This window comes from Anas platyrhynchos, chromosome 1 (assembly GCF_047663525.1).
Source record: "Anas platyrhynchos isolate ZD024472 breed Pekin duck chromosome 1, IASCAAS_PekinDuck_T2T, whole genome shotgun sequence".
Lineage (NCBI taxonomy): Eukaryota > Metazoa > Chordata > Aves > Anseriformes > Anatidae > Anas > Anas platyrhynchos.
In genome coordinates this window covers 40,072,257-40,093,133 of record NC_092587.1, presented here as the reverse complement: position 1 = coordinate 40,093,133, position 20,877 = coordinate 40,072,257, and the positions used below count along the sequence as shown (strand labels likewise).

The 20,877-nt window shown below is 46.0% G+C and overlaps 1 long non-coding RNA gene across 2 annotated transcripts; it reads left to right on the top strand.

The window, feature by feature from the left end:
* Positions 1–1,346: 1,346 nt before the first annotated feature.
* LOC119715813 (uncharacterized) lies at positions 1,347–20,627 on the top strand. 2 transcript variants are annotated; one of them, XR_011807814.1, is made up of 5 exons: positions 1,347–6,807; positions 10,226–10,320; positions 14,448–14,602; positions 15,074–15,174; positions 19,294–20,627. It is a non-coding gene; the product is annotated as an uncharacterized lncRNA (long non-coding RNA). The 2 variants fall into 2 exon arrangements; XR_011807815.1 differs by lacking the exons at positions 1,347–6,807; positions 10,226–10,320 and adding an exon at positions 12,916–13,350.
* Positions 20,628–20,877: the final 250 nt, after the last annotated feature.

The following is a 20,877-nucleotide window of genomic DNA, read 5'->3' as shown; positions in this document are numbered from 1 at the left end:
TCACCGGGGCACCCGCAGGCCTGGGAAAAGGCTGCGGTGCCGGGGAGGGTCCCTCAGTGAGTCCGACAGTCCCTTGGGGCTGAGGGAGACAGAGGGGATGGATGCTGGTCATATTCCCGTGAGCATCTCTTCGTGATGCCCCAGGGCCCAGAGGGGTGGCTGCAGTGCTGTGAGCACAAGTCGGGTGCTGGGCCACATGGAGCACCTCCTGGCTGAGAGGGCAGTAAGGTGTTACAGCCGATGTCGGGTGTAACACTAAGTCATTTTTTGTCCCATTCTCAGTGCCAGCACCGTGCACGAAGCAGAGGACTGTGATCACTTCATTTTAGGAACCAGCCCACAGGCAGTGGAGAGGAGCAGCTGCAGAGGAGCATGAGCTGCTGCCCCAGGGAAGCCGCTAGGATCACTCCAAACAATTTGGAAATCGTTCCTTTGTGTTTTCCTGAGGGCTTAAGGAAATCGCCACAAGTCCTGGGCCATGGCCGGGCTGGCTGGCGTTGTGAAACTGCAGCCGGGGGGGAGCAGCGCCCTGACACCCCCCGGCATGGGGCCCTGACTCAGCCCGGTGGGAGGCGGCTCAGGGCTCGCCCGGTTTTGGTCACGGGGGGTGAAAGCTGACGGAAGAAGCCTTCTTGGGTGCTGAATTATTACAAGGAAACAGTTTTCTCCCCCACATTTTCCTTAATTCTACTTGTTTCAGCCACAGAGCCACCTACCAAAAGGTATTTTCTTTCCGAAATGTAATTCTAAGCAATTTGGTCATTTTCCTCTTAGCTGAAAATCTGCAGCAATCCCGTCTGCCTCCAAAGCTTCGTGTGCAATGGTAAGTGCTTACACAGGTATCCTTAACGCAGGATTTAATTGTTGTTCTGGGCGATGGCACTACTCTCACACAATGCAAAGCTTGCATAAAAGGGAAGATGACATATCTGCAAAGCTGGCATGGCTACTAAGATCATTTTGCCAGCTTTGATTTCCTAATTTTTTAATTTAATGAGTCTTCAGAGGATTTCATGGTTAATTTTCAGAGCTTTCACTTCAGGATCCTTTTCAACGCACCCACTCAAGTGAAGTCAGAACCTTAAATCAAGCTGAATGCAGTTTTGCTGAGCTCTGGCTGTGTGTATTTTTTTCCAGCCCTCTCCCCTCTGCGCCCAGCCCGCAGCTGCTGGTGGGAGAGGTCCATGCACCACAACGCTGTCAGCTGCTGGCAGAGGGGTCGGCGCCTTGTACAGGTGCTGCTGCTTTTGGTCAGCCACAGGCACGTTGCCTGCTCGGTCTGTACACAGCCCTCATCTGTGAGGTCTGCCCGTGTGCCCTCCCTCCCCAGGGAAGGTGTTCCTAGCCTCTGTGACTCAACAGCCTCCTGACAGAGAATCAAAACCCTGCGTCCAGCCCCAAATGTGCAGTGGCACCCCTACATGAATGGGAGAGCCAGCTTAGGAGAAGCTGTTTTATGGTGATACCCATTCGCTGATCAGCTGTGTGGACTCTGTGGCAGTCCAACCCCCTTATCACACCGGCTGCCCGAGGGGAAGGACACGATGTGCGTTCATGTTTGCCCTTCAGCCCGAGCTTGCCCAGCAGCGCATGAGAGCCCCGGATCCTCCATGGCAGGGAAGCACTGGTGGAATGGCTGCAGGAGCACCGTGTCCTCAAAAGCAGCGGCTCCATGTAGAGGTCAGGGGCTAGGGGATGCCAGGGCCTCTCCCTGACACTCCCCAGGCCTGTAACCAGATACAGCACCGGTGTCCAAGGAAGGCTTTCCGAAGGACTTCAAAGCACAGTGGTGGAGGTTTAGCAAAGACCAGACGTGGCTTTCCTCAGCTGAACACCACCAACCCCATGGAGACTCCTTTCACATGGTACAACTGAACCTCACGGGTGTCCCCACAGCCTGCAGGGCTCCTGCTCCTTGGAGAAAGCTCCCTGGCTCCTCTTGCAGCCACCTTTGTGTCAGTGGCACTATTAACAAAACCTTTGCAAATCTGTAGAAGGAATGGGTAAAACAAACCTATGGGGCAGTCAGGAAAATAAAGAATAAAGCTCTGGAGGTGAAGTTATGGCTACACAGAAGCCTATGACAAAATTTCATTGACTTCAGTGAAGGGCTTTGTCCTTTTGGAAATTTGGGATCCTTTCTGCCAATTCAGTTGCCAATATGAAAACAACAATAAAAATAAATAATCAGTCGCATTCAGTATAATTTGTTTTGGCCTCTTGGTTAATGGGAAAAGGAGAATCAGGCACCAAAAAGGAAAAGCATCAGATATCCAAATACTCATCCCCTAATCAGTGATTTATGACAAACAAGTCCTACAGGGCCCCAGGAGAACAGGCAGAGCCCGCTGCCGAAGCTCTGACGCTTGCTGAGAGGCTGAAGAAAGAGCTCGTTTGACAAATGGTCCCAGTTGTGTACACTGGCCCCTTGAAGGGACAGCTGGCCCGGGCTCCAGTCTGTCGCAGCCGTTTCAACACAATCCCCCTTTCCCGGTGGTGAATTCAAGTCAGACAGGGTAACAAAATAGGTGCTGCTCATGTTTCCCAGGTTGCCAGCACCCCAGCTTCCCCCAGGAGGGCACAAGTCACCCGGAGGTGAATCTAAGAACTGGGGAGCCCATCTCATCTTGGTAGCTCTGCAGCTGCCTGCTGTGTTTGAGGCTGGCCAGGTCCCAGCAGTTTGGTCCAAAGAAAATTCCCAGCTCTAACCACTTCAGAAAAATGACCTAGCTAAAATATTTCTCGGAGCTAATGGAGCTTGGACTTGTTTTTAGTCCTAGTTGGAAGCTTAAAATATAGACATGCGCAACCTTGAGCCAGAAGGCTGGACCAGACGGCCTCCAGAGGTCCCTTCCAGCCTCGGCCATCCTGCCTTTCAAAACTAAGGAGGCCACGCTTGGTAGCTCCCAGGGATGGCCCTGCCAGGTCAGTGAGGTGCTTCTGGTCATAGCTCTGTTAGACTTGTTGCAAGCCCTGGGAATGCTGCGGCAGAGGCCAGGCCCAACAGGATGTGACAAAGGAGTGGGAATCTCGCTTCGTGTTGGTTTCCATTGAATTCAGATGGAAATTGATTCTTGGACCTTTAAACTGGGAAGTGCTGATGGGAGGTCTGGCTGGAGGTGGTGGTGGCACCCCACAGAGACGAAGAGGGCACTCTCCTTCCCCTGTGTTTGCCCACAACCAGGGGAGCAGCATTTTGGGGCAGAGCCCCTCATCTTGCCTTGTTTGTACAGTATGACAACAGTGGGATTGTTTCCCAGGGCCAGGCATCCTACACCTTGAGGATGTTGCAAGTAATAATAAGGCAATGTTATTCTTTAATGACTGCTGTGCTGTCATTATCCCACAGGCCAATTATGGCATCAGGGATATTGTTGTTATTAGCCCTCACTCTAATGTCTGCTTTTCTGAGAAGAGACATGGACTTCATAGCATTGACCAAGGAGGAGAACAATGGATTTCATCCAGCTCTCCATCTCTGTTCTGACTCATCTTCTCTCTCTCCAATTGCTCTGTTTTGCCCCAAATCTGTTCTTCTGCGGTATGCCCAGCTCACGGCAAACATCTCCACCAGCAGCACAGGCAGGGAAACTGTTGCGTGACACGGTCATCAGTGAATGGTTTATCTAGCTATAATTCCCATGGCTCCAGCTCTGTGAGTGCTTATACACAGACCTCATTCTGCAGGGGTGGCAAGGGTAAAGGTCAGGGTTTGTGAATCATTTCCTCCTGGCTGTGGCAGTGAGGTTGGTTTGCAGAGTGAGTCATGGCAGCGCGGCCTGGTGCGGTGACAATCTCCAAGAAAAAGACCTTCAGGTCATAAGTAACCCTCAGACACGGCAGCCAAGTTGCCATCACTGTTTACCATCCTTGGTTTGCAGATATCTTTGCTTACTTAGAACGGTAGGTACTGTGGGTACTGTATACCAGTGTGTGAGTAACCATGCGTCTCCTGGCCATATTGCAAGGCCCGCTCGCCTCTGCAGCTGCTCGTGCTGGGGGCTGCCTTGGAGAGAGTTGTGCTTGTACAGCGTGGTCTTCACACCAACCCAGAGTGAAGCAGAAACATCTGCAGCATCTCCTGAGGATCCCCACGGGTCCTGCACAGGGCTGGATTTGAGAAGGGAAAGCACAAAGCGCAATGCCCATCCCTGGTCTCCTGTGAGTGAAGAGGTGATGCCAGAGCAGCACCAGCAGCACGGTGGGTTTCACGGCTGCCCTGCCCGCAGTGACTGACACTTCCTTATTTTTAAAATAACCAGCAGCATGAAGTCCCAGCATTTCACACGTTTGAAGGCCAGATTGTTTCCTCTGCAAGTAATCCGTAGCCATCTCCGATTACTGCAGAAAGACAATGGTTATCCTAACAGCATAACGTCCTGTGTTGGATGCTTTCGATGCTGATGACTGCACTGCGATTAACAGAGAGTCACTCCAAATCACAACAGTAATTGTCACATATGTGTGAAGGTATCGCTCAGCCTCAGGGATTTAGGCCTCTGTGGCATAGCATTAATGAATACAATCCTTTCATTCACTTTAGGGCTTTAAGTCTTTCTCACATATCTTCAGTATCTTCAGAACTACTAACCATAATTCACACGAAAAGCCTGAATGTGAAACACATGTTTCAGCAGGATTTTAAATCCTTACAGTCAACATTTGGCTTGAGACACTTCTCTTTTTCCTCCCTCAGGAGCTTATGGATACTGTTGTTCAAATGCACAGCAACTCTTGGAGGCTTTGCTCCCTTTGTACCTCCTGAAAGGCAACAGATTTATTCTCTTGAAACAATCAGCAATAATTGAGGAAGGGATGTAAGATAATTTTGAATTTACACAATGTCCTTCCATGCCAGACTGTGCCTGCTTTCTTAACAAGGCTTTAGCTTTCTGCTGTGTTCCCATATATTGGTAACGTGCGGGACTGTGCTTCAAAAATCTTCCACATCTCCATTTTTGTCTCATAATAGCAACTTGTATGCTTTTCATTACATAGCTGAATCCTCTTGTTTGGTAATAATGTTCAAGACTTTGTTTTTTAAATATGTTAGTAACCTCAGGTACACTTGTGTGCCTAGTCATACTCAGCAACGGGTTGTTTTTGCTTTATGATCACTTTCTGGATGGACCATCTTGTGTGCAAGTCAACAACGATTTCTTTCAGCTTTCCTTTTCAGCTTTTTTTTTCTGCCTTTGCTTGAAACCCCTTGTCATAAATCTCTTTGGGGAAGGCAGGGTGAAATGTTCCACCTGTCTTTAAAACCGTACTGCTCCCGGGGGAGCATCCTCCTCCTCCTGTGTTTGATGAAGCACAGGGATTCCTCCGGATGCGAGATTTTCCCTCAGCCCTGCTGCTGGTTAGCACATGGCCTTGGCAGGAGATGGGGAGGTGCGCCCAGGAGGAAATCCTATTTGTGAAGGGTTTTGAGCCTTCAGATCCGGCCTCAAGTGTGAAGCCCGGCATCCTGCTCCTGTAGCTCTGGTGCTGCTTTCTGCACACCGAGTTTCCCATGTGCAAAGGCCGTTTTTCTTGCTGTCCCCACTCTCTGCCTTCCAACACATTGTCAGCATAAAGCATGCAGATAAGTGCTCAAGCATTTCCTGAGCTCATAGCCCTGTCTCCTGAGGGACAGTTAATCTGATCCAGTCAAAAGCCTGAGTACCGAGTGTCAGTGTGTCTCTTATATACACACCGCATGCAATGGTGAAGGTTTCTTCCCTTCTCTGAATAAGCCACTAAAGCGTACCCCTCTCTGCAACTGCCTAGCAGCAGGGGCATTTTTGCTATAATATTATGTATCACGTGTCTGTCTAAATATAATGACATTCTGCTTTATACAGAGACTGCCTCTATATATACCCACACTATATATACACAACATATATTGTAAAACTATTAGTAGATGTCTTTGGCTTTTGGGGGATGCGAAGAACTCCCCTCAGCAATGGGGTTTATTTGGCTGGAGCAGTGGCTTTAAACTGCAGTCTGTGGGTCCACTGGGGGTCTTAAAAAAGGAGCTACAAGGAACAAAACCGAGTAGGTTCAAGAATCTCCATCCGTGGGCCTGTAAGCAATGCACCGGAAAAGTCTCACAGCCCTGAACTTTGCAGGGGTTCAAGCACATTTAGCCCGTAGCCTTGTTTTATTGCCTTGTAAGTGTCCAACCGGTCCAATAAAGTGGCACTGGGACAACTGATACGCATATAATTTAAAAGATTTTCCCAGTTATCCTGTTTCTACTAATTCTTATTCCAAGGTTATCACTACTTTATGTATAGCCTGCTTGACTAATTTTATCCATCTGCTCCTATGAAGGCTATTTCATTTTCCTGTAAGAGAAAGCCTCAGCTCTAAAGCTGAAGTTGTGCCAAGCCCAATATCCAGCCAGCAAATGTTTTCTTCTTCTTTTAATTTGATTTAATTTTTATCCCAGCCCAGTATATTGTTTCCTTGCATGGGGAAAATGTTAGTGCAGTGGGCTGGTAGGACACCTGTTGTGTAAATCTTTGCGATTTTTATAATGTGAGCTCCTGCTGGCAGAGACAGCTGTGTCTCACATTTAAGCAGAAAGGATAAGGTATCAGAGGAGGAAGGAGAGAAAAAAAGGCTTAACATAAGAAAACAATACATCAGTGGCCAGAATCTGTTGTCAAGTTTTATAAGCTAAATGAGTTACAGTTGAAGGGGATATTAAAAGAAAACCATCCTGTTCCTAGAAGACAAAGTGTGTTTTCTTACAGGGATTCCCAGAGGATTTTGCATTTCTGACAACGGACGGAGCTGACAGCTGGTCCACACAAAAATGTACGTGCTAATTAACTTATCCCTCCTGTTACACCCAGACAATATTTAACAAGCAGACACATTGCTGAGGAATACTGGCAAAACTTGGGGGGCTTCCTTGCACAGCACCGAATTCTTCTAACTTGCTGCACAAGTTCCTCAGTCCCGCTGGGTCAGCAAAATCCTTGGCACGAGTGAGGAAAGCGGGACTGTTCCCTCCATCAGCAGCACTTTGAAACATGCAGGGTATTTTTTCCATTGGAGTTCGACCTTCTCCTCTTCACCACAGAGGTTCATGCCCAGCAGCAGAAGCAGAGCCACAAAGCCAGACTTTTGCTGGCCCCCTGGACATCCATGGGTTATCCCACCGGTGAGGGGGTAGGACCTCACTGCCAGCAGCGATGGCTTGGGTTGCTTGTGTTGGGCACGTGTTGGTCCTCTCTGGCCAAAGCAGGAGGCAAAGGCTGCCTTCACCAGGCTGCTGGGAGCAGCCTTGCAGGTGGAGGCATCATGGTGCTCAAATCCCTCCAGGCTCCAGGTGGGAGATGGGCTTGAGCCCATTGGAAATTTTGGAACTGAAAAATTTGTCAATGCACACAAAGGGGAATTGGGCCTTCAGGGATCAACCCTACAAGCAAATGACAACAACGCTGTGGGAAGAGTGATGTATGAGAGAGGTCAACATTTACAATCGGATTAGCTCAGACTTTCTCCTTCAGTGTTTATGCCATTGCTCAGATCATGTAAAGTTTACTCATAGTCAGAGAGTGCTTTCCAACAGCTTCTCCTGAACATTTTAATTCATTTATTTCTCCCATCCGCTTCCCTTTCCTCTTCCATTTCACTATTACAGATGTCAGTTCAACAAATAAAGTATGTGGGCAGGACAATGAAACTATTCTCTTGTAAAAAAAAAGATAGAGAGAGAGAGATTATTTCATTCTCCTGCTATTAACTTTAAAAGAAAAGGCCTTTTGTACCTTTCATACAAGCGGGTGTAATGATACAGTTGTGTACCTCGGCTCCTTAGCTTCTGAGGAAATGATTCAGGAGAGCATCTATTTGGAAGACTGTCAGTATATCCTGAAATTTCTTTTACCTAGGAACCTCTTTCAAGTAAGACAAAATAATTCCTGAACATAACACCACACAGGTAGCCTGGACTGCACTGCTTCCCTTCATCTGCTCCACACTCCTGGCTGGGCTGTTAAAGGATCTGGGGGATTCTCCATCTCTCTGGATAAATAATCTGATTTTTGTTAATTTCTACATCATGTTCTATTATGAGGGTAAGGGAATGAGGGAAAGGTGAAGGAAAAATATATCTTCTGGGAAAATAAATAAATAAATAAATAAATAGAATTTTGGTGTTTTGCTTGATATTAGGACAAGTACTATCTGTCCAGAGTATTCCGCTGCCAAGTGAATAAGAAAATAAATAACTTTTTTGATATATTATTTTCATTATTTTCACAAAAACATTTGTGTTGCTATTGCAAACGCTGACAGTAGGAACACGTATACCATTGTTCTGAAAACACAGGCGGTATCTTCCTAGCCAGAAAGGGCTGTGATTTTTCTCATGCTTTGAATTATTTTCTCTCCACACATGGCCTGAGATGTGGTCTGCTATGAGCACACAGTATTTCAGCATCCCCCAGCACATTTTAAGGAGATGGGTTTAGTGCCAAGACATTCATGCACCTTGTCAGGACAAGAACAAAGTCCCATTGGATGTGGCTTTCACCCCCCAGCTGTGCACCACCTTCTCCATGTGCCTCTAGTCTCTGATCTCATCCCTTGCGGTAATTACACCATGCACTTGGCCACCGAGGTGGTGTGGAAGGGCTGACATTTCTCCAGAATAGAAGAACTTAAATTCAGCACAAAAATGCCTCTCTGGATGCCGTGGTGGCCCAGCAATCGCAGCGCTGTGCGGACACAGCCCGGAGGAGCTCCGTGGTGCTGGGACCCAGTCGTGCATCACGCGGCGCATTGATAAGGATGGACATTACTCATCAGTGCTGCCGCGCCAATGTGGCAAAACCGTCATGGTCTATTTTGAAAGCGTTATCTCACGCTCATTTCCTTGTACATCATGCGTTAGTCTCAACAATAAGCCACTAAAATAGGACACCGCTTGTTTCTAGGAAAATCTTCTGCTACTTGCCATCATTCAGCGTGTTTGCTTGTGAATGACAAGCCTGAAAGTGGCTACACAGCAGGGTTTAATGAAGCCACTTGGTAGCAAGTCCACATATGCCCCTGTGAGCGACTGACACTTGTCTATGCTCTCCTGTGTTTGGTCTTCACAAACTTTAAATTTCTGCCTAGATTTTATTCAAAAGATGATTTAATGAGCCACAGTCGTTTCTTCTCTTATTTCAGATCTTCAAGCCATTAAGGCAATGACCAGGCAAATTGGCACAATACTTGAGTTAAAACTGGCCAGCATGACTGACTGTAGCTTCGTAAATAATATCATAAGATGAATAAGGGCAAGGAACAGAACTGACTTTATTTGAGACCAGATTTTGACATCCTTCTGATGAACAATAACGAAGCCTTTGAATAATCCTGTTACTTTCATTTTATTGATTTCTGTAAATCCTCTTTCAGGGCAGGACTCAGCATAATCTGGGCCTTTATGATTTAATATCCTGTGGTGACAAGGCAACTTTACTGCTCCAAGTATTCTGAATATTTCATAACTTGACTCTGTCTTGATGTCTTCGTCTTCCCCTAAAACCTGGTTAGAATTTGTCTGTTTGGATCTATCATTTTTAAGCTTTCCCCTGAGTTTTTGAAGAGGTCACTGATTAAGTGCGATGCATCTCCTGGAGACAGTTTTCCAATATTTTAGACCAGTATTTAAGCACAGAATGACATCTGCATTGTAGTCTGATGACCAGTTAAGTGTTTAGCTTGGAGCTATGACCATGTCTGAATTCACTCCAGCCTTTTTGTAATGAGAAAAACACCACCAACAAACTCAACATCTCTACCCGCTGGGAAATACTGGTTTGTTTCCACCATGTCGCCAAGACCAATTTTTCAACCCCATTCAGATTTAGATGAGGACTGCACCCGATTCCATGTCTGCACTGTGCATGCAGGCCTGCCCTAGCTGTAGCGGGTTAAAATGGTGTGCCAGGCCGGGGTGGTGCTTGGATGTGTCCCTCCTGGCCGTGAAATTTGCCCTGGTTTCAGCTTTTGCAGGTGACCACGCAGTGCACTGGGCCCTCAGTGCTTACATGTGTGCTGCTTCCATCGTGGCTTCCTGCCACAGGGGCTGGCACAAATCATTGCCATCGCTGTGTTCACCCACATGTATGTTAAACTTGCTTCTGAAGTGTGCTGATCCAAGTGCATGATCAAGGGACAGGAGCTTGCAATCTTCAGGCAATGACTGCAGAGAAATCAAGTTGTCTCTTTGCAGAGTCCCAGGTGCCCAGTGTGTCCCACATGTCCTGGTGACGGCTCCGTGTGACAACAGGCTTCCTGAACAGCTCCAGCATTGATGTTACGTTAGAGGTGAGTTACAAGTCCCTGGGCTCGGGCTGCCTTCAAAGGAGGAGAAAGCAGGGGCATACTTGGGTGGGCTGGTGGGATGTGGGCAAGGCAGGCAGCAGATGTCCAGAAGGAAGAATGTGAATGCAAGAAGTTGGACCAGAAAACAGTGAGCTTAGACCCCCACATACTTAGAAATACAAAGATATACAGGGGCCCACTAATACTTACATGAACATTTTCTGCTGCAAGTTTTACCCATATTTTACCTCACACCTTGCAAATAAGTTTCCTCTGCTTTCCACATTCAGATTCTTTGAGAGAGATAGAAAATGCTGAAGTCTTGCAATAAAATGCATTACCATAAAAGAGCTGCTGGCCAAGCCACACAGGAAATGCAGATCTATATTAGCATCTGAAACAGCTGAGAAGCTGTAGTCTTAAGGGCTGACCCTGGGAATCATGTATGAATATCTGAGTACAAGTGCAAATTCAGTCCTCGGAGGCAGAGGGTTTTCAGGAGAAACTTTCAGCTGTACCCCAGACAGCTCTCTGTGTTTGGGAACCTGCCTCATCTGCTGTCTTTAGGATAAAGTAATTTCCCCTTTCCCTTGCTTCCTTCTTCTTCCTCCTTTCCCTATTCCTGCAGGAGAGGGACAAGGTTAAGAAACAGCTTGTTGGATACCCTGGCTAAGGTTGGATTTCTGTTGCTATTAATATATGGGAACACTACAAACTCACGTTGAAATATACTCAATTAAATCAGTGGTATTTATCTTTACTCTTTAGATTTCATCTCCAGTCTTTTCTCGTGACTTTCTCCCATATTAACTTCCGTGGCAGGATGGAGGTTGGAGGAACTTATCTGTACAAAAAAAAATCTGAGGGAAGTATCATGCTTCTAGCACGTGTCCATAAACAACAGGTCTGTTGTTTTAAATCCACTTCACCTGAAACGTGTAATTCTGACCATCCTCTTACTGGGTAGAGGGGTCAGCCTCTCAAGGCTTGGTTCAGAACAGGCATAAGAAGGAGACTTATTCTTCTATTCTTCTCAGATGAACAGAATTAGTAACTTTTTAGTGTTTCCTGATGTCCATTCCCCCCCTGTTCTCTCAGATTAACCCTGCTCCTTTTCCTCTCCTGCTCTGGTTTCCTATCTGTGCCTGTAGCAGAAGTCCTCAGCAGGCTGCAAAGCATTCAGATGCTGTGGGCAGACTTCTGGGCCCAAAGAAGCACGTCCATCCTTGGCCGAATGCCACAGCCTAATGCGTTCTGCATATTAACTTCTGCCTCGCTCTCCCAGGTACCTTACGCAGCCCACGGCACCAAATTCTATTTCTAGAGCTGTAAATGTAAATCAGTGATCCTGGTGGTCACGTTCCAGTGATATCTGCACAGATGAACACTGCTGCCTGATTTATGCACCTACTGCTGTAAGCCTGTATGTCTTCCAATACAGTGGCTTGCAGGGCCTGAAAATTAGGTTTACTGAAAATTTAAGGAAGCAACAAAAATTTAGAATTGGCTTATGAGGGAGTTAAGCTAGTTGATTTTACTTTGCAAATTAATATATTTATATAGCTATGCCCATGTGTTTTTCTGCTATTATACACAATATAAAAGCTACATTTGCTCTGAGTTTTTAGCAGCCATTTTGGCCATCACCTTGTGGTGATATCTGTCTGTTAGTTTTCTGCTGGCTTTTCTTATAGGAGAAACAAACACTGTAGGGATTTTGCCAGCATAGAAATGGACAGGCTTATGTGCACTGATAACGTCTGCCATCATTTGGCTATGGTGACAGGGCATGTTCGCATTAATATTACATGTTGTGCCGGTCACCTCTCAGACAGGTCCACCTGCATGCAGAGCTGGTATGTGTTGTCCTGATTCTGCAGGGGATTTCCCAAGTCATGGCACTTTCCTCGGCAGCAGCAGTGCTCACATTCCTGGAAATCCTACCCCTGTGTAAGGTACCAGGAGGCTCAGGACTCCAGCCTCATCCAGAGAACCAATCCCAGAAGCGCAGCACAGATTGCTGACCCTATCGTGAATTCATCACAACAAAATGTTCTTCATTTTGGGACTCTGTACTATTATTCTTCATCTCAGGTCAAAAGTGATTTTTTATGGGAAAATATGGGAGTCAAATCCTTTCTGTTTTTTAACCACTAGGCAATATCAGGGCAGAGGAAGCAGTACCAGCTTGCACAAACAGGCTGCAGAGCAGACGGACACGCTTGTATGACGGCGCGGGGTCCCTCTCACATACGTGCACACATGCTCATCCGCAGAGTCATTCCTAACCTATTACAGAATGTGTTTGTCTGTCGGCTCTCATATTTTTAGCATTTATTTTTGCGATACTGACTTTATGTCCCACTGAGCATTATGAAAACAGCAGCCTTGTGGCAGTACAGAAGTATTTCCCATCTTCCTTCCCATCCGAAATTCTGTTTGGGAAATCGTAACAAACAGATATTTCTTACCTCTCATACCTGCTGTTTGGGTTTTACTGCAAATAAATAACTTGCAGGCAACAAAGCTAGGACTCTATACAATCCTCCAGATTGCTATTATTATTATTATTATTATTTTGTAATTAAAAAATCACTCCCTTGCTCTTTCTCTCCTTCAGGATAATTATTTAATGTAAATGAGTCCTCCTTGCACAGACACTGCCTCTCTTTCTCAGGCTTTTCATCTTTGCCAGGGCTGACTAAAAAGCCTGCCTATGGCCGAGAGCTCGGCTCATGTTTGGGAAGAAAACTGCAATCTGACGTTGCAATAGCAGCGGCATGAAGGGCCCCTTTGTGCTCCTCCTCGCGTGTCTGAATGCTGCAACCTGCCTGCCCTGGAGGCTCAGCCCCGGTCAGGAGGGCAGGATGCGCCCCTCTCCTGTCGGAGGCACGGTGCTGCCCGCAGCCCTGCCCCACGGCACCCAGAGGAAAACCCAGCCCAGCTGGAGCATCTGCCAGGGCCAGCCCATACGTCTCCTACCCAGTTTTCCTGCTCGAACAACGGGCTGGAGGAGCTGCTATCTGCTTAATTGTAAGGCTCGGTTTGTTTCCTTTGTTTTGATATAGCAGGCTGTTGTTACAAGGGACAACAGATTGTTTCTGATAGCAGGTTGTTGTGACAGGGCGAGCTGCCTTTAGGTGACATGCAGAAAACAGAGTTCACAGCTTAAGGACATTTAAGATGCAGGCTGTGAGCTGGCAGCTAAGCAGCAGAGCATCCCCGCAGCCTCCGTGTGTTGGGTAAGAACAGATATAAGAAAGCCTTCACAAAACCTGTCTGAATCTCCCGAGTGGTACCCCCACTCCCACAGCACCTCTGGCTTTCCCCTGTTGTAGACAATGAGCTTTCTGGCTCCCATCCCTCCTTCCTGGGTTTACTGAGCTTCCTGAAGCAGTTACATCAGTCTTGCCAGGAGCCCGTGAGGGCTGGCTCACTGCCCTACCCTTGTCGCCATTTTGAACCTCTCTTCTTGTGGGATGTTTGCTCTTGGGTCCCTGGTCCCCATGGCCATCGGCAAGGAAGAGATGCTTCAATCATACGGGAGCATGAATGAGGGTTCCTCTGAACTGGGCAGGCACCAGTACCAGGGGATGCTTTCCCTTGAGAGAGCACATCCCTGCTGAGAGGGGGGACCACAGTGCTGTAAAACACCAGTCTCTACTTCCTGCAGCTGGGTTTAAACAAGAGAGAAAGCCTGAGCCTGTGTTTGTCTTTCTGTCTTGGCACCTCCTTGAAGTTTTTTGGTAGCAACTGCTGAGTGCTCAGCACTTAAAAATACACAGATGTAACATGCAATTGAAGTCAAACCTAGGTTGATATTTTGTTTGTTTGAAGTCAGATCGCAGTATTATTAGGTGACTTGTCTCATTCATTCATCTCACTTACAGGTGACGTCCTCATCACCTGCCAAGTTTCCTATCGACACCTGATGTGTCTGTATACACACATGTAAGAGCATACATTAATCTTGTATGGGGAAACAGCTATGAGGGAAGGAAGAACACTATTTCCATTTCTTGGTTATCAGGCAACACTTATCATGTAGCAACTTTCACTATTAGATTTTGTAGGAAAACAAACAACAAAAAAGAATAGATCATTTTCCTTTTTTTTTTTTTTTCCTTCAGATTTTCTTCTTTACAAACTTCCTCACTAGGAAAGAAATAGATTTTAACTATACTGGATGAGGTTCTCAGATGGATTTTGTAATCAGAACACAGAATCCCTTCTGTGGAGAGATGGATGCATTTAGGGAACCCGGACTGTCCTATCTCAGGGCACTGTAAGTACAGAGATGAAATTTCTGAAATTATTGAATTTAATATGGGGCATACATGTGTAATTCAAGAAGCTTTTGAACAAAAATTAATTATGTAGGGATCAATCATAAGCCAGTTAATCTTTGGAAATCTCTCACATTTTACATACTCTACTCAGGATAAAGTCTAATCCAAGTAAATGAGGGTGAAACTACCATAATTTCTTCAAATTATGCCACAGATATTAACTAATTAGTTAACATGCTGGGTCTTTAAGCACTATGGAATTTAGAAAGAGCTTTAGCAAAATTTAGTGTTGTGTTAACCACACAAAGAGTAAAGCTCTTTCTTTGTAATTCTGGCAGTAACATTTTCTCAGATAACTGGTGTTTAGGCAGAAGAAGGAACAGGAACCACCCAAGTATCATTGTAGGATCACCAGCTGAAACCTGCAATCTGGAAAGCTCTTGGTAAAATGCTAATTGGTCTTACAGGTGCCTAAAACTGGAGGGTTCCTGATGGATGCCTGCATGGAAGCGTGCCAGTGGTGGCATGTCCCCAGCCAGCTGGACCCAGGACCTGTCCAGCCGTACTGGTAGGATCCTGTCTGAAAGCTGTTGGGTTTCCCATGGCCTTTTGTAACTATAGCTGATGTGGTCCCTGGAGGGATCTGTCCTGAGCTGCTGGCTTTACTGACATTCAACCTAGGTACTGCTCCACCTAGGTATTTGTTAAAGATCATGCTTGCTGATTAGGCTTAAGATGTCTGTGAGTCAACTGAACATCTTAAAATTACAGAATATACTGGACTTCTCGTGAAGCTCACTGTGCCAATTTAAAATTGATGCTGCTTCTCTCTATGCCTGGATTTCTCAGCCATGCTCTATTCCATCCGTGAATGTGTGTGACATGCATTTACTACTGACTGGCAAGGTGTAGGCTGCGTGGTGCAAACATTTGCAGTGACATATTTGAAATTTGCTTTTTATAAATATTCCCTATGGGTTTCATAAAATATGAGTGTCTAGCGAACATCCCTGTCAGAAAGCAAATTCAGTAAATGTTCAGGGAAGAGGAGAGGAAGAAGACACAATAACAGCAGAAGTGAATTCAGCTGCTAGCATGAGTGCACATTGATAAACATTTAGTGTTTTAATTATTAGCCTGGCTTTTAATCTCTCTTTTGGGGAGGTGACTGGAATTCTGTGCACATCAGCAGACGGGGTTTACTAATTCTGCAGGCAGAAGACAACATCACCTTCTTGCAACTTAGGCTATCATGCTGTGAACAGCCAGGGTCCAATTTCTCAGGCTGGTAGACAAGTCAATACGCACATCTGCTATTGAGTGAGCTTCCAAAACGCCGTGGTAGGCTCAGTGTCTAAATCCTCTTGGATTCAATAGGAGAAAAATCATAAGTTCATAAGAGGACTTGGGTATCTGTGGCTGTCCTCACAAGGGCACTGTCTTCACTATGCTCTGTACACAGTGGTTTGAGGGTTTTTTTTTTTTTTTTTTTAGTTTTTGTCCTGTCTCATTAACTTTCTAGCCCAGTCTGTCCAACAGCCTTGCTTCACAGTAAGGGATGGAAGGAGTGTTTTCCCCAGTGCTTCTCTCTACCTACAGCATAGTCTCTAGGGTTGCAGTTGGGACCCTTCACATTCACTATGGACTTGGGTGAGGGAGTCAGACTCGTAGAGTGTAGCATCTCACTGCCCTGGTGAGATTTTTATTTACTTCTAATTAACAAACAAAATATGTTGTAGAAACTCTGTTGGAAACACTGCTGTAAATTAGCTAATTGTATTATTAGGTTATCCTCCCCTTTGTCTTTCTAGGATTCTTTTAGCTCACCTTGGGTTCAAAAGGACTGTTGTTGTCTCTGTTTACAGGAGCTGAACCATTTAGCATCCTCTCGGGTAGCTGTGCAATGGCTGCTTAGGATCCTGCCTTGAGGTGCTGAACTCTTCTTCTAGGTCATGAGTGAGCATTTGCTCTTAACCTTAGTTCATGGACTGACTGTCCTCTCAGAGCTGGGTACTTCCTTACCAGGCACAAGAATACAACATTAAGGTCTTTGTGACTCTGTAAGGAGTCTTACTGACTGAAACTTCATGGAAAATCTCACCAGGCTTTCCCATAAGTCCTTAATTACCCAGCTCCATCTATTCCTTGGGTACAAGGATAGCTTTATTCACCCATATATCTTCTCTAAGCTCTGTGACACAAGTGCTTAACACAGTGCAGCTTCCTAAGTCAACAAGACAAAGTATTTCACGCTGTTCTTTCATCTGTGGAGGATGGCACTTGGCAAACAGGTTAGCTAGTGTGTGTATATGTATATATACATATATTATATATATAGGGTGTGCTTTGGCAGTCTTCATCCTTCATCTTTCCTTGCTATTTGGAAATAAGGTATTTACACATTTAAAATTTTTTTATCTCTGACTCATATTATTCAGACCATCCAAAAAAAAACAAAAAAACATATGTACTCTCTACTGTGATTTTTTAAGACACTGCTTTTTTCTTTCCATTGCCATCATTTTTCCTGTTCAGATGACTGTTTCTATGAAAAATGGATCAGAAGCACAACTGATCAAATGAAAAACTGTTCAAAATGAGCCAGTTTGGTTCATTAGTTAGCCATTTCCTAGCAGAGTTTTAATATAACAAACACTAGTCAGCCAGTGGCAGAACAGCTTGTGGTGTAACTTAGTGCATGGAATTACATTGTGGTGTCTTTTTTTTTTTTTTTCCCCAAACAGATTCCTATTCAAGACTGAAGGCATGCCATAATGTCATAATTGATCAGATTTTAATGCCTCTGCAGTGTGGCCTCATAAGCAGATTGTTAGTATACATTCATTACTACATCCGAGAATGCTTCATAAAATCAGTTCTGGTATTAATTATTTAGGTAACTCGCTAGAAATGAATCTTCAGGGGATGATGAATAATATTAATGCAGTCATTAGTTCTGATTGATTTCTTCTCAGCTGACAAAAATGAACTTTAATTGTTAGAAGCCGCAGGCAATGCCAGGGCACCACAACTGTTCCCAAAACAGCTAATTTAAAGTGAGCGCTCAGCGACGGGTGTTTAGTGATCTTATTCTGTGCTGCTGTAGCTCTTTCAGAGAGAGTGAAAAGGAGAGGTTTACGGACTTTATTGTACCTGGGTTAGAGTGCTGGTTTGCTCACACATGGCCCTCATTTCCCTCACAAAACCGGAGCTGTGTAAATGCCTTCATAGCTGCAGGTGCTAATGAGGACAGAGCTATAGAAACGCCTCCATGTGAGCTTTCCATCTTAAAGGCTTCCCTCAGACAAACTGCAGAGAATTACCCAGGTGAGCAAACTCACTCTGAAGCCCGGTGATGGGGAAGGAGGAGCACGGTGCCCTTCCTTGGGGCCAGGGTTAGCATTTACATTGGAGGTGCCATTTACGCATGAGCAGAGTGCAGAACAGACCTTTAACAAAGGTGATGCAGAGGAGGGAGCCCTCGGCGGGGTGGATCTGGCTGGAAGTAGCTTCGCATCTTCCCTGGCGGTCTTCAGGGGCAGAAACCCAGCCTGATGTTTTTCCCTGGGTACCCTGCATCAAACAGGGGCTCTCCCTGGCTGAACCCCAGCCCACGCAGGGGACGTGCCTTTCTGTGGCACTACTGGCTTCAGACATTGCTCCATGGCAGCAAATTCAGCCTTTCCTTGCCTCCTCACCTTGACTTCATAGCTCTAAGGACAGATGTTGTCCCCTCATCCAGCTGTTGTCTTTGCTGCAAGGCTCGTGTCACCTCTGCTGCCCTGATGAGGATTTACCAGGGGAAGCAGCTGAGGGAGTTCCAGCAGCCCCTCCCCACCTCCATTAACAAAGCCGGTGCTAATTGGCACCCTGTCTTTGCTGATGAGTGATGGTCACCTAGCTGTGCACCTCGAGGGTTACACCTGCTTCTGCTACAGGCACCAGGCTCTGATAATAGATGGTCACAGTACAGCAGAACACAGTAATAGATCCTGTGAATACAAATTTGAAAAAAAAATCTTAAAAATCTACAACGAGTGAATTCTCCCCCCACCTTCCCTGAAACGTTACTCTGTAGGTCAAAACTTAAATAAATCCTGTGGCTTGTGTATGTAGATGAATTTAGATGATGATTTTTTTTTTCCTTCTGGACACACTTTATGGGTGAAATGCACAACTCCTTAACTATGCAGCTTTTCCAGCAAAGTCCTATTATTTTTCTTCTTGTAAACAGAACCAGAGGAAGATGGCTTTTGATTTACACACAAATCAATACTGCCTTCTGATTGAACCCTGCGCTGCGCTGCTGTAATTATATTCATGGATTTTGTGTAGGTGTAAGACAGGAAGCAATTATGGGCTGCAGCCATGAAAGGATATAAAAGAAATCTCACTCTTCCCTAGAACTATAACATCAACGGCACTCTCTGTCTAACGTCAGCCCCTTTCACATGACTTCTGCTAAGTGCACTGTTGTTTAGCTGAGGAAGAAGTAATAACAGATAACTGTGAGAGCAGTAACTGAATAACATCCGCATGAATGTAGGGTGCTGCAGTGTTTTGAACTTTTGTCTTCCTTAAAAAGCCCGTGCTTTTAATTTGTACCGCAGCAGGTCACGGGTTTTAGCTCAAGTATTTTCTTTTCTGTTTACCCCAAAGTTAATCAAGGGTGTAATTTATTCCGTAGGCATTCATCATGGGACCTTTGGAGGAGCATCTTTCCCTATCGGTTCCCAAGTGGAAAACAGGAGAAGAGACACCTGGCATCGGCGGGCGGAGGGCACCAGGCACCCAGCTGCAGGGGGTCTGGGCACACTCCGGGGAGTTTTCACTAGTGCCACAGACAGGTCCTGGTGTCTCAGGACCAGGGCTCACCTCTTACTGGGGCCCTGGTGTGGATCAGCCCTGCTGGCTGGTCACAGCCCCAGCCTGAGCTGTGCCAGGGGAGAAAATACCCCAGACATCAGTGAGCAATCCCACTGGGCCTGGGGGCCCTCGGAGTTCACTGAACTGGTTTGCCCCTTCTCTTGCTTAGCAAGTTGCTTTTACAGAGGAATTGTATCACGGGCCTTGTATCACATCACACTTGTTATATCATCGGCTGGAGAGCTTCTATTTATGGCGTTTATTGCTTCCAGCTCTTAGAGGGCCACTTCCAACCAGCTTTAAAGCCAATGTGCCTGAAGTGGGATTTTTTTTTTTTAAATGATAGTAATTAACCTTTGAATTGCCAACTTCACCTTTGCTTATTCCTTTCCGACAGGGAGTTATCTGCACACAAAATGCCTGTCTTTGTAGGAAATGGGAACCTGCTGATCCGTGTATTTGCACTTACTGCTTAGCTCATTCAGGATGAAAGGCCAGGAATATGCTGACACTGTAGTATGTGTTGTCTTTTCCCTTTCCCTTTCCCCTTCTCTTTCCCTTTCCCCCCCCCCCTGTTTCCTTTTCTCTTTCCCTTTTCCATTTGGGCTCAGGTTTTCCATTATAAACCCAATTCCACATTTAGGTACTAAAGCAGATTGTCAACATTTTTATTATAATAATATCTATAATGTTCACAGACACAACTGAAAGAACACTGTTGGAAAGCTCTTGATATATTTGGGGCTTACATAAGGGTTCAGCAGGTTACCTTTCCCCCCTTTGATAAAGTAATAGCTGGGAGGGGAGGGCTGATCTCTGTAGCAGGCAGCTTCACATCTTCTCCAGAGATCCCATATCCATCGGATGTCCCTAGGGGACAGATTTAACCAATACTAAAGTCAACGGGTGGCAGCTGGGGCCTCAGGGGTCACAAGCACCACAGCTGCTCCCAGCTGGTGTGCCCCATAGTACAAGCAAGTCCAGCTGAGACGTGTCCCTGTGATGACACCACTGTTAAATTTTCAGTGCCTGTGATGCGGGGCACAGGCTGAGCATGCAGCTGGGTGTGCGGGCTGAACAGACTGCAGCCAACACCTGAGCTGGCACTGAGCCTCCTGAAACAAGTTAACGAGATGGATTTTTTCTGAGGACAGACAGATCAAAATGGGATGTTGGTATTGAGCTGGTGCTCAACATTGCACACCCAGACGAGGTGTGCTGGCAGTGTGCCACAAGACCAAGACCCAAAGAGCTGCGGTCTGCAGGTCTTGGAAGCCCCAGCAGAGCTGTGTTGGCCTTGGGGAAGCTCAGCCATGGACAGTGGTAAGGAGGTGCAGGTCCTCTAAGCCTCCCAGTGGATTCACAGCAGCTGGGCTGATTCCCACTGCTGAGATAAATAAAGGGC